This window comes from Halichoerus grypus, chromosome 1 (assembly GCF_964656455.1).
Source record: "Halichoerus grypus chromosome 1, mHalGry1.hap1.1, whole genome shotgun sequence".
Lineage (NCBI taxonomy): Eukaryota > Metazoa > Chordata > Mammalia > Carnivora > Phocidae > Halichoerus > Halichoerus grypus.
Genome location: NC_135712.1, coordinates 2194822 through 2206262, shown reverse-complemented (window position 1 = coordinate 2206262; position 11441 = coordinate 2194822).

The following is an 11441-nucleotide window of genomic DNA, read 5'->3' as shown; positions in this document are numbered from 1 at the left end:
ATGCATATGGAGGGCGCCTGGGTGGCTCAGTTGGTTGAGCGACTGCCTTCGGCTCAGGTCATGATCCTGGAGTCCCTGGATCGAGTCCCGCATCGGGCTCCCTGCTCGGCAGGGAGTCTGCTTCTCCCTCTGACCCTCCCCGCTCTCATGTGCTTGCTCTCTCTCATTCTCTCTCTCTCAAATAAATAAATAAAAAATCTTTAAAAAATAAAAAAATAAAAAAAAAAAATAAAAAATGCATATGGAAATACAAGGGATCCAGAACAGGCATATCCACAGAAAAACAAAGGAGACTCATGGTCGCCTAATGCTGAAAAGGGGAGGCGGTGGCGAGGGTGGGGTCCTGGGTTTGTTTTTGGGTGATGAACATGTCCTAAAATTAGACTTCGGTGAAGGTTGCATAACTCTGTGACTGTACTGGGAGATACTGGAATGAAGCCTCGGGGGACCTGGGGTGGGTGCGGGGAGAGGAGCAGGGCCCCCGCGACGGCCAGGGCCTTCTCCAGGGCCAGCGGCTGCGTGAGGCTGAGCAAGGCTGGCCAGAGCTAGCTGACCTTCCCCTCTACCGGGCCAGGGCTCACCTTCTATGTCTCTCTGGTTAACCTTGACTTCATATGCAAGAAGATCTGGAAAGGAAAACAAGAAGGAGACGGTCCCCTCTCCCGCTTTGCTCTCATGTAAACATGGCCAAGTGTCATGGGGGTGATCTGATGTCACAGGAGCTGGGGGGCAGTGGGGAGGGCCTCCTGCCCCTCCCCAGGCGTGTGACTATTCCAGAAGCCTGGGACCCTAGATATGGCCCAGGCCTGGGGTTGGCATCCTAAGTGATGGACCCAGTACCCTTACCTCTGCGGGGCCCAGGGGAAGCCGGCGCTGACAGCTCGCTGGAACCCACCAGGATGACGTCCATGCTGTGCTCTGTGTCCGGCTCCAGGACTGGGACAACCACATGGAGACCCCGCCAGGAGAAAGGACATGTACAGAGGAAGAAAGTGGCCAGTGGGCCTCTGCCTGCGAGCCCTGGCTCCCAGCATGGGGGATGCCCCTGGCCACCCAGCTTGGGCCCCACCCACCTCCCATGGTACCACCTGCTCCTCCTGACCCAGCATCCAGCGCCAGAAAGACCTGTGGTGAGTGCCAACCTTGCCAGGAGGCTCGATGTGTTCCTTGTGGCAAGTCCCTCCCCGCCCAGGGCCCCTGCCACAGTGTGGGGTCTTGTGGGCTTCTCCCCACAAAGGGGAGGGCAGGAGGCCTTAGGTGGGGCACAGGGGCCCAGGTCTACCCACAGCTTCCGGTCCCTCTGACACCCCCATGCTCTTTCTTCTCACAGTGTCCCCCAGGCCCCAGCTTGTGGTCTCCGGGGATGACACCTCAAGTGCAAGAGGCCAAGGCTGAGGCCGGGAGAAGTAAAAGGACTCACGGATTTCACAGGTGGCCTGCCAGGGCTCCGCGTCCAGCGGGTCAGAGTCTGAGCGGTCCAGGGTCTCCACACTCACGGTCCCCCCGGGTGAGAGGGCCATGAAACCCGGACAAGGGGCTTTCCAGAAACCAGTAGGAGACGTGTGGGGTCGGAGAACTGGGGGCCAGGGGTGTAGACCCGCAGAAGAGCACTGGGGTGGGGGGTGCGCAGGGTTCCCGCGCGCTGCGTGACGTGCGGGGGCGGGGAGGTGCGGGGGAGGGGCCAGGAAGCCCTCACTGCCACGGGGTGTTGGGTGGAAGGGTGAAGGGCTCATGCGGGGCACTCATGCTGGGTGGGGGGGTTAGGGAGTCCAGTGGGGGAGGGGGGAGGAGAGCCCTCAGGGTGGGTGGGGTTAAGAGCCCACTTCTATGAGGGGGTTTAGGGTGTGGGGTGAGGGGGATGCAGTAAGGGGACGCTGAGTTGGAGGCGGAGTTGGGGGGACTAGGGCAGGACGGGGAGATAGGGAGCTGGGCGGGGGAGGGGTGCTGGGGGCGGGGCTTAGGGGGCTCAGTGCTCTGGGCGGAGGTGGAGGCGGGGCTCCAGCAGGGGAGGGCAGGAAGTTCAGGGGTCAGGGTGAGGGAGTTCAGTGCGGGCTTAGGTAGCTGGGGGGTAGCTTCCAGAGTGGAGATGAGGAGGAAGGAGCCAGGGGGCATTTACTGCAGGTGGGGGGGCACATTTGGGCCCTGCTGGGGACTCCGCAGAGGCTGTGAGTAGGAGGCAGAGGACCACTTGCAGGGGCCCAGCCTCAAGACAGTTAGGGCTGGGCAGATGTTGGGGAGATACCAGGGGAGGGGGTCAAACTCCCTTTCTCCCAACTTGGGTGTGGGCCCGGTGACTTCCCTGTGAAAATTGCAGAATGGGGAGGGCAGTAATTCTGCAGTGAGGAACCTGGCAGACCCCCGCCTCTGCTGGGCGACCAAGGTTGACTTCAGCTGTGACAAGGGGGGCACTCCCCCTCCGTGGTCTTCCTCCCGACAATCCATGAGCCCTACCTCTCTCGACCCATGAGAAAATCACCAGAAGATTCCAGTAGCGGGACACTCTGCAAGATCCTGCCCAGGAGTTCAAAAACCTGCCAAGGTCATCAAAGGCTAAGAAAGTCCAAAATGCTGTCACAGCCAAGAGGAGCCCAAGGAGACCTGCCAATGAAATGTCCCATGGGATCTTGGGACCAGAAAAGGACATTAGGGAAAATGAAGGAAATGTGAGTTCACTGTGGCTTGTTAGTTTAGGTAGCACCGTATCGGTGCTCCACCTCTTGTAATAAACCGTAGATATAAAACTGTTCTGAAATTAATTATTTTTTAATAATACAGTATTGTTAACTGTAGTCCCATGCTGTGCATCATATTCTCACGACTTGCTTATTTTGTAAATGGAAGTTTGTGTCTTTTGACCACCTTCACCCATTTTGTCACCCGACCCCTCATCCTCCACCTCTGGCAACCACCACCCTGTTCTCTGTAGCTCTGAGTTCAGGGGTGTGTGTGTGTGTGTGTGTGTGTTTATATTCCACATATAAGAGTGGTCATATGGGGAACACAATTATCATATGATTGCACTCATATGTGGAATTTAAGAAACAAAACAGAGGAGCATAGAGGAAGGGGGGGAAAATAAAACAAGAAGAAATCAGAGAGGGAGACAAACCATAAGAGACTCTTAATCATAGGAAACAAACTGAGGGTTGCTGGAGGGGAGGGGGTAGGGGGCATGGGGTAAGTGGGTGATGGGCATTAGGAGGGCACATGATGGAATGAGCACTGGGTATTATATAAGACTGATGAATCACTGACCTCTACCCCTGAAACTAATAATACACTGTATGTTAATTAATTGAATTTAAATAAATTAAGATAAAATTTAAAAAAGAGAGGTCATGTGGTGTTTGTCTTTGTCTGTCTGACCTATTTCACTTAGCATAATATCCTCAAGTTCCATCCATGTTGTTGCAAATGGCAAGATTTCCTTCTTTTTATGGTGAGTAATATTCCACTGTGCACACAGACAATGTTTTCTCTATCCGTTGATTCACGGACACTCAGGCTGCTTCCAGGTCTTGGCTGTTGTAAATGATGCTGCAGTGAACACGGGGGTGCAGACAACTTTTTGAATCAGTGTTTTCATTTTCTTTGGATAAATGCCCAGAAGCGGGATTGCTGGATCGTATGGTAGCTCTATTTTTAACTTTTTGAGGAACCTCCACACTGTTCTCCAGAGCGGCTGCACCAGCTCGCATTCCCACCAACGGTGTAGGAGGGTTCCCCTTTCTCCGCACCCTCGCCAACATGGCATTTCTTGTCTTTTCGATTTTAGCCATACTAACAGGTGTGAGGTGATCTCATTGTGGTTTTGATTTGCATTTCCCTGATTAGTGATATTGAGCATCTTTTTATGTGTCTGTTGGACATCTGTAGGTCTTCTTTGGAAAAAAAGGTACTATTGAGACCTGCTGCCCATTTTTTAAGAGGATTGTTTGTTTTATTGCTATTGAACTATATGTGTCCTTTATATATTTTGAATATTGGCACCTTATCAGATATAGAATTAACAAATTTGAAGTTTTATGGTTTCAGGTCTTAACGTTTAAGTCTTTAAGGCATTTTGAGTTTATTTTTGTGTGTGGTATAAGAAAGTGGTCCAGTTTAATTCTTTTGCATGTCCAGTTTTCCCAACACCATTGTTAGAAGAGGCCATCTTTTCTCATTGTATATTCTTGGCTCCTTTGTCATAAATTAATTGGCCATGTATGCATGGGTTTATTTCTGGGCTGTCTATTTTATGTCTGTCTACTGATCTGTGTGTCTGTTTTTATGTGGCTATCATACCATTTTAACGATTACAGCTCTGTGATACAGTTTGAAATCAGGAAGTATGATGTCTCCAGCTTTGTTCTTCTTCCTCAAGATTGCTTTGGCCATTTGGGGTCCTTTGTGGTTCCATACACATTTTGGGATAGTTTGTTCTATTTCTGTGAAAAATGCCATCAGAGTTTTGCTAGGGATTGCACAGAGTCTGTAGATTGTTTTGGGTAATGTGGATATTATAACAATATTAGTTACATGAGCACAGGATATTTAAGATACCCTTCTAAATACTTAAAAAATATTTATTCTAAAATTTTTTATTTCTAATTTTTAAAAATTTTTTAAAGATTTATTTATTTTAGAGAGAGCGAGAGCATGAGCAGGAGGGGCAGAGGGAGAGGGAGAGAGAGAATCTCAAGCAGACTCCCTGCTGAGTGCGAGCCCGACACGGGGCTCGATCTCACCACCCTGAGATCATGACCTGAGCTGAAACCAAGAGTCAGATGCCTAGCTGACTGTGCCACCCAGGCACCCCCAATTTTTTAAATTTTAAATTTAATTTTTTTGTAGTGAAAACTGTCTTTGTTGCTTTCTTCTCCTCTTATTTAGCTTAGTTTTGTTTTTTAACAAGGACACCAGAGTGAAAATCATCACAGGGACCAGGAGCGATTGGGGCCGCCTGACCCCCGCATCACTCCTGAACCCCCTGGCCCATCTGCATTGTTCTGGAGTCTGGAGGATGCCAGACTCCTTGGGGAGCTCCAGGGGCGTTCCAGTTCCACAGAAGGGACAGTGTGCTCATTGTTGGGATCATACAGCAGAAGAGTGCCTGGGGGACAGGAGCAGCTGGTCCTCACCATGTGGGGCAGAGGCTCACGGAAGGTTCTGCACAGGGTGAGTGGACAAGCACTGGTGTGGCCCCAGGATGCTCCCACGCAGGAGCCTTGCTGTCAGTTTTGGGGTCCCTGGGCACCCTGTTGCAGCTGTCTGGAGGGGGGCATGGAGAGGGGGTGCCCTGGTGGTCTGGAGACAGGGCTCAGAGGAGCTGGCCTCTTGGTGACCAGCTCAGTCCCTCAGGCCACCCCCAAGATCAGACCCTGAGCTATGCAGGCCTGCTCTGCTGGCCGTGGGTGCTAGGCCTGGGGGGATCTCTGGGCACCTGTTCTCACCCATGGAAACCCCAGGAAGCCTAAGATCACACACGTGGAGAGTCCCTTGTGGGAGCAAAGGGCAGGACTTAAAATAGGCTTCCTCCACCTCCACGGGAATTCCTGGCTGAACCCTGGCCGTGCAGCCGGCATCATCCAGGCCTGCGAGGGCCGGTTTAGAAGCTTCAGGTGAGCCCCAGCCCCGCCCAACCAGGCAGGATGCCTGATCTCCCTGCCCTCCCATGGCCAGGACGTCGGCGGGGCGGCCGTGAGCACAGGTCACACACACTGACAGCCCTTGCAGGAGCCCCCACAGCCTCAGAGCCACAGTGGGCATGGGATGAGGTCCCACCTGGCCCGGGGGTCACTCTCAGGTGGCTGCTAACACCCTCTTCCGGCCTGACAGGGTCACCCACAGCTCGATCCCGGGGGTGAGGGGGAGGTTCAGGTGCTTTTGGGCCCGAGGGCGTCCTCCAGACTGCGGTGGCCCCCAGCCCAGCTGGGGTCGGGGGCGGTCATGTGTAGCCAGAGTGGATCCCAGCCCGGTGCCAGGGCGCCAAGCAGGTTTGACGCTTGTGTCCTGGGACTGGGGAGAGACAGCCCCAGCCCACGTCAGCCCTCATGCTGTCCTGTGTTTCTGCGGTGGCCCCAGGAATAGCAGGAGGGGCTCGGGGTCCCACACCAGGCAACTGGAGAGAGTTCTGGGGCAAACGAAGCAGGGAGAGGGGGCCTGGCAGCCGGAGCCGTGACGCGCCTCACCTGGAGAGCAGGTTGGCCGGGGGCAGACGCCGGGCACCACCGCCCTGAAGCACGTTTGGGAAGCGACCGAGCACGAGTGTCCATCTAGGGGCTGGAGTTTGGGTCCTTTTTCCTTTTCTCCAGATATCAGGTGGGGGCTCCTGGCCGCCTGTAGCTCAGGCAGGCAGAGATGGAGACAGCGCCCGGGTGGCGGGGGCTCACGGACTTCACACCTTGGTGCCCTCCCTGGACGGTGGGCTCCCCGGGAGAGAGGCTGCACTCCGCCCTCTGCCGGGTCTGGAGCTACTTTCCCAAACCTGCGCTCCGTGGGCACACTTTCATGTGCAGGGTCTGCAAATGCGTGGGGAGGGGGCTGTTCTTTGCTAAGCACGTTAAGGGAGACGGAGGGCCAAGCACATTTCCTGTAGGACTTCCCAGAGACTGAAATGCATCGACGGAAGTCGTGAACCCCCAGGCAGAGGACGGGCACACAGCATGTCCCGGGCCAGTCTGACCGCCAGACCCTCCCGAGGTCCCTGTGACCGGGCTTCCGAAGACAGGGCGAAGCTGCTGGCCCCCGGGCTGGGCTCATCGGCTGTGGGGACAAACAATGCTGGGCTCAGAGCTTCAGCGACAGAAGCAGAGAGGAGAGAGGAGGCAGCCAGGCCTCCCAGCTGGGTCCCCTGTGCTCCTGCTGGACGCCAAAGACCCCAGACAAGGCCACTCTGTGACCTGAGTGGAGAAGACAAGATGCCCTTCCAAGCCATGTAAGCACATGCCGCCCGCAAAAATGATCAGACAACCCCCTCTCCTGGCTGAGATGGGGGACTGCCGCCTCCTCCCTGCCTCTGGGTGGATTGTAGAGACCCCAGCCCCAGAAGGGCGCCCCTTCCCAACAGCACCCCACTCAGAGCTGTGGTAGGGGAGCCTCGGGCCCGGGGCGGTGGCCCACGGGGCTGGACACGCCATGTCAGTCTGGGCTGGGCTGGGGACACCGCCCCGAAAATCAATCTCCTCTCTGCTTCTTTCCACTCTTAACGGCTTGTCTTTTTCTTACTGATCTGAGAGCTCCTTATCTATTAAAGATACTGACTCTTACATCATCCTCGTGTGTCTGCTGCCCACGTTTCCCTCAGCTTGTCACGTGCATCTTCACGTTCTACGCTATTTGTATACGCGACTGTCCTGCATCGTTAAGTCAGAGCTGGTGGCTTTTTCCTTCATGATTTCTGCTTTTCCCATCGTACTTTAAAAGTTTCTCTCCATCCCAAGAGGATAAAGACATTTATCTTTATCTCAGCATTATGTTTCATTTTTTTCAACTTATGTCTTGAATCAGAGTATTTTTTGGTGTTTGGCATGACTTTTGCAAATGATTTGCCCTTTGTCTCAAGACCGGCTGTGAGGAATCCATCCATTCAGTCACACGAATGTGTTAAAAATGATGCATTTGTGAGGTCCTCCGTCCTCAGATGTGTCTGGGTCGCGCTGCGGGCTCGCATCTCACCCCGCGAGCGAGTGTCTGCGGCGGCGCCAGCCCCGACCTCCTCCTGGCAGCTTTATAACCGTGCAGGTGCCCGGGGAACGCGACAGTCGTCAAGGGGGTCTTGCGTCTGTGCCTTCATCTTCCCAAAGAACGTCGGAGTCAAGTTCTAAAACCCCCGTAGTGATTGGATTGGACTATATAAGCCTCAGCGATTAAGGAAGAACAGACTTTTAATAATACAATTAAGAAATGAAGCCCAGGAGCACGGTATATCTTTCTGTTTCTTTCTTTCTTCTCCTTCTTTTTTTTTTTTTAAAGATTTTATTTATTTTTTGACAGAGAGAGACACAGCGAGAGAGGGAACACAAGCAGGGGGAGTGGGAGAAGGAGAAGCAGACTCCCCGCAGAGCAGAGAGCCCGACGTGGGGCTCGATCCCAGGACCCTGGGATCATGACCTGAGCCGAAGGCAGACGCTTAACGACTGAGCCACCCAGGCGCCCCTCTTCTTTTTTTTTTTAAGATTTTATTTATTTTTTTGTCAAAGAGAGAGAACACTAGCAAGGGGGAGGGGCAGAGGGAGAAGCAGGCCTCCCGTGGAGCAGGGAGCCGGACGTGGGGCTCGATCCCAGGACCCTGAGATCATGACCTGAGCAGAAGGCAGACGCTTCACCGACTGGGCCCCCCCAAGCGCCCCTGTTTCTTTCTTCTTTATAAAATGTGGGTGTCGCAGATTTCTTTATTTCTAATTATTTGATGTTTTGTTGGGTATTGTGAATATTTTCCACTACCTTTTATTTTCTATTTTTTAAAAAATCTAAAAAAAAGTCTTTCAGTATTTTCTATTTTTAATAGAAAAATGAATGTAAGTGCATATTATAAAGCCCCAGCTGCATCGAAGCGTATTGATTGTACAGGGAACCCCGCCCCGGCCCGGGGCTCACGGGGCCTGTGGGCCCTTCCAGATGCCCAGGCTTGCTTTCTTCTTCTCTTGTTTTTCTCCGCAGTAACTGAGTCACCCTACACACACTCTGTGGCCATCTACAGTGCAGGGCAGGTCCCTGCTCACAGCCCCGGCTACCCTGCTGGCCTTTCCATCGCCCACGGGATGCTCTGTCTGGCCTCTGACTTGCTTCCCTCGAGGGACGCTTGGGTGGTTTCCGTTCCTTCATCTTCACGCATTATCTGCGGGGGCCTCCCCTCCCCTCTCCAACCACAAAGCAGGTCACATCTGTCGCTGGTTCTCTGCAGACTCAACAGGACAGAGGCAGGTAGGGACGAGCCAGCCCCACCATGTGTTTTGGGAGCGATGTCCCCAGAGAACACTGGTCTCAGTGCATGCTTCCCCAACCTGCTGTGGCCCAGGGTCCACACCACCACACACTGGGCAGGGCCAGTGAGTGGCAGGGTCTGCCCCGGGGGCGCAGGGCGGTGGGGGGAGGCTGGGGACACTGGTTCAGGGGAGAAAAACACTCAGTGTGTTTTCTGCACTCCTGCTGTCAAGCACTCTGTCCCCTTTCCTCACCAAGGGTCTCGCTCCCCCCAGCCCTGGGCCATCAGCACTTGCCAGGCTGGCGCCCCTGTCCCCTGTCCCTGGCCTGTGGGGAGGCTCATCCTCACGTCCACTCAATAAGCGTGACTTGACCCTGCTCCAGGACGGGCCCTGGTAGGGGCTGGGCAGGGCAGCAGCCTGTGGCCAGGTGGGCCGGGGCCTGGTTCTTCAGGGCCCGAGGACGGGGACCCGACGGCTGGAAGGCTGGGCTGAGCTGGGGTTCAGAGGAAGGGCGACCAAGGACAGTGAGGCTCCCTTCTGGTGCCCGGAGCTGCCCACGGGCCGCCAGCAGGGAAGGAGCATCTCCACCTGAGGGACAATGTCAGTAAAGCAGTGCAGCCCCGAGAAGCCCGTGTCCCCGTGTCCCCAGCTGGGTCAGCTCCATTGGTTCCCATCTGGTGGTCAGGGCTCTCGGCCCCCAAAGCTCAGGCACCAACTTCTGATTCCAGAGCCCACGTCCCTGGTCCTTCCACCCCTGCTGTCTGTCACCTCCTTGCTGAGCTGGGCTCTCCACGGGAAGCCCCTACCAAGACCCCAGACGCCCCAGGTGCTTCCCCCTTTGTTCAGTGCCCAGCACTTCTCCTTCTGGGCTTCCGTGGCGTGCTTTAACCCCTCAGTCGTGGGAGCTCTGCCACATGCCCTGCTGCTGACCGGGTCCACGTCCAGGGCCGGGGTCCAGAGGGGGTGCCCTCCTGGGACCCACTGCCCAACCCCTCGGCTCTGGGTGGAAGGCTTGGCAGAGGAGAGGCCACCGAGGGCCGTGGTCGGATGGGAAGGTCCCGCGCTGGACCTTGGCCCGGCAGAGGGAAGACGTAGCAGGGACAGGAGGGGCTCTGCCCTGTAAGCCCTGGGAAACCCGCATGCGTGCGGGGCTGGTGCTGAGGGGTGAGCGGAGGGACAGCCGGGGCCCATAAAGGCGGGGGCCCCAGAGCTACTGGCTCCTTCTCCTGGCGTGTTGGACGGACGCCCAAGCTTGACTTTGGTCCTGGGTGTGGAATGCCAAGGAGGGGCGGAGGGGGTGGGGGGCTCTGAGTGGGGAGCCACAGAGAGGCCCCCCTCCCCACCAGAAGGTGTAGCATTCGGCAGGGTGAGGGCAAACCTCCCGTGCAGATGGAAAGGTGGGCAGAGGGCACCCACCACCCGATTTAGGAATAATAAGCCGCAGTCGTCTGGAGTGTGAGGCGCAGGCGAGGGGGCAGATGTGTGGATCCGTGGAAGAGAGGGGACAGCCAGAGACAGCCCTCCTGCCCGAGGACAGCTGGTCTTTGACACAGGAACAGGAACCATGCAACAGAGAAAACACCGTCTTTTCAAGACCTGGTGCTGGGACAGCTGGTCAATCACACACCCAAAAATAAAACTCAGTCCCTGCCTGCTTCACATCACACGCAGACGTCAACCCCAGGGGGAGGATCAGGCGGAGCACACGGGGTTTCTTGGGCGGTGAAGCCGCTCTGTGTGATCCTTTAATGGTGGCTACATGTCATTACACATTTGTTAAAATCCATAGAACACGCGACCCCCAGAAGGAACCCCGACGTGCGCTGTAGCCTCTGGGTGATGGTGACAGGCGCGGGATGTCCACGGTGCGGGAGGCTGCACGTGAGCTGGGGCAGGGGCCGATGGTAACGCTGAACTCTCTTCTCAGTTTTGCTGGGAACCTAAAACTGCTCTAAAAAATAGCTTTTTCAAAAAAGATTTCAATAAAATTTATTTTTAACAAGTAAATGATACAACTTCTGGAGAACAGAAGATTATCTCTGCATTAGAGATAAGCACGGATTTGGGAAGGGCAGAAAGCAGTAACCATAAAAGGAAAATCTATACACTGCACTTACCAGAATTAAAGACTTCTGCTCATCAAGAGATGCCGTTAAGAGAATGGAATGGCCACCCCCAGATTAGAGAAAATACGCATGGAATTTTCATAATAGCTGACATAAACTTGTGTCCGGAATATGTAAAGAACTCTTACAAATCAATAATGCAAACAGCCAGTTTTTAAAAACAGTCAAAAGAAGTGAACAGGCAGCCCATGGAAGACACGCAAGTGGCCAAGGAGAGCATGGAGATCAACAACATTCCCATCGGGGAAATGCAGATCAAAACAATGAGATGTCACCTCGCCCCTACCAGAATGGCTGTAACCAGACGATACCAAGGTTTCGAGAATGGGGAGCAACTGGGATCCTCCTGCGTTGCTGGTGGGAATGCAAAATGATGTGTTCACTCCTGGCAAGTATTTACTTGCCC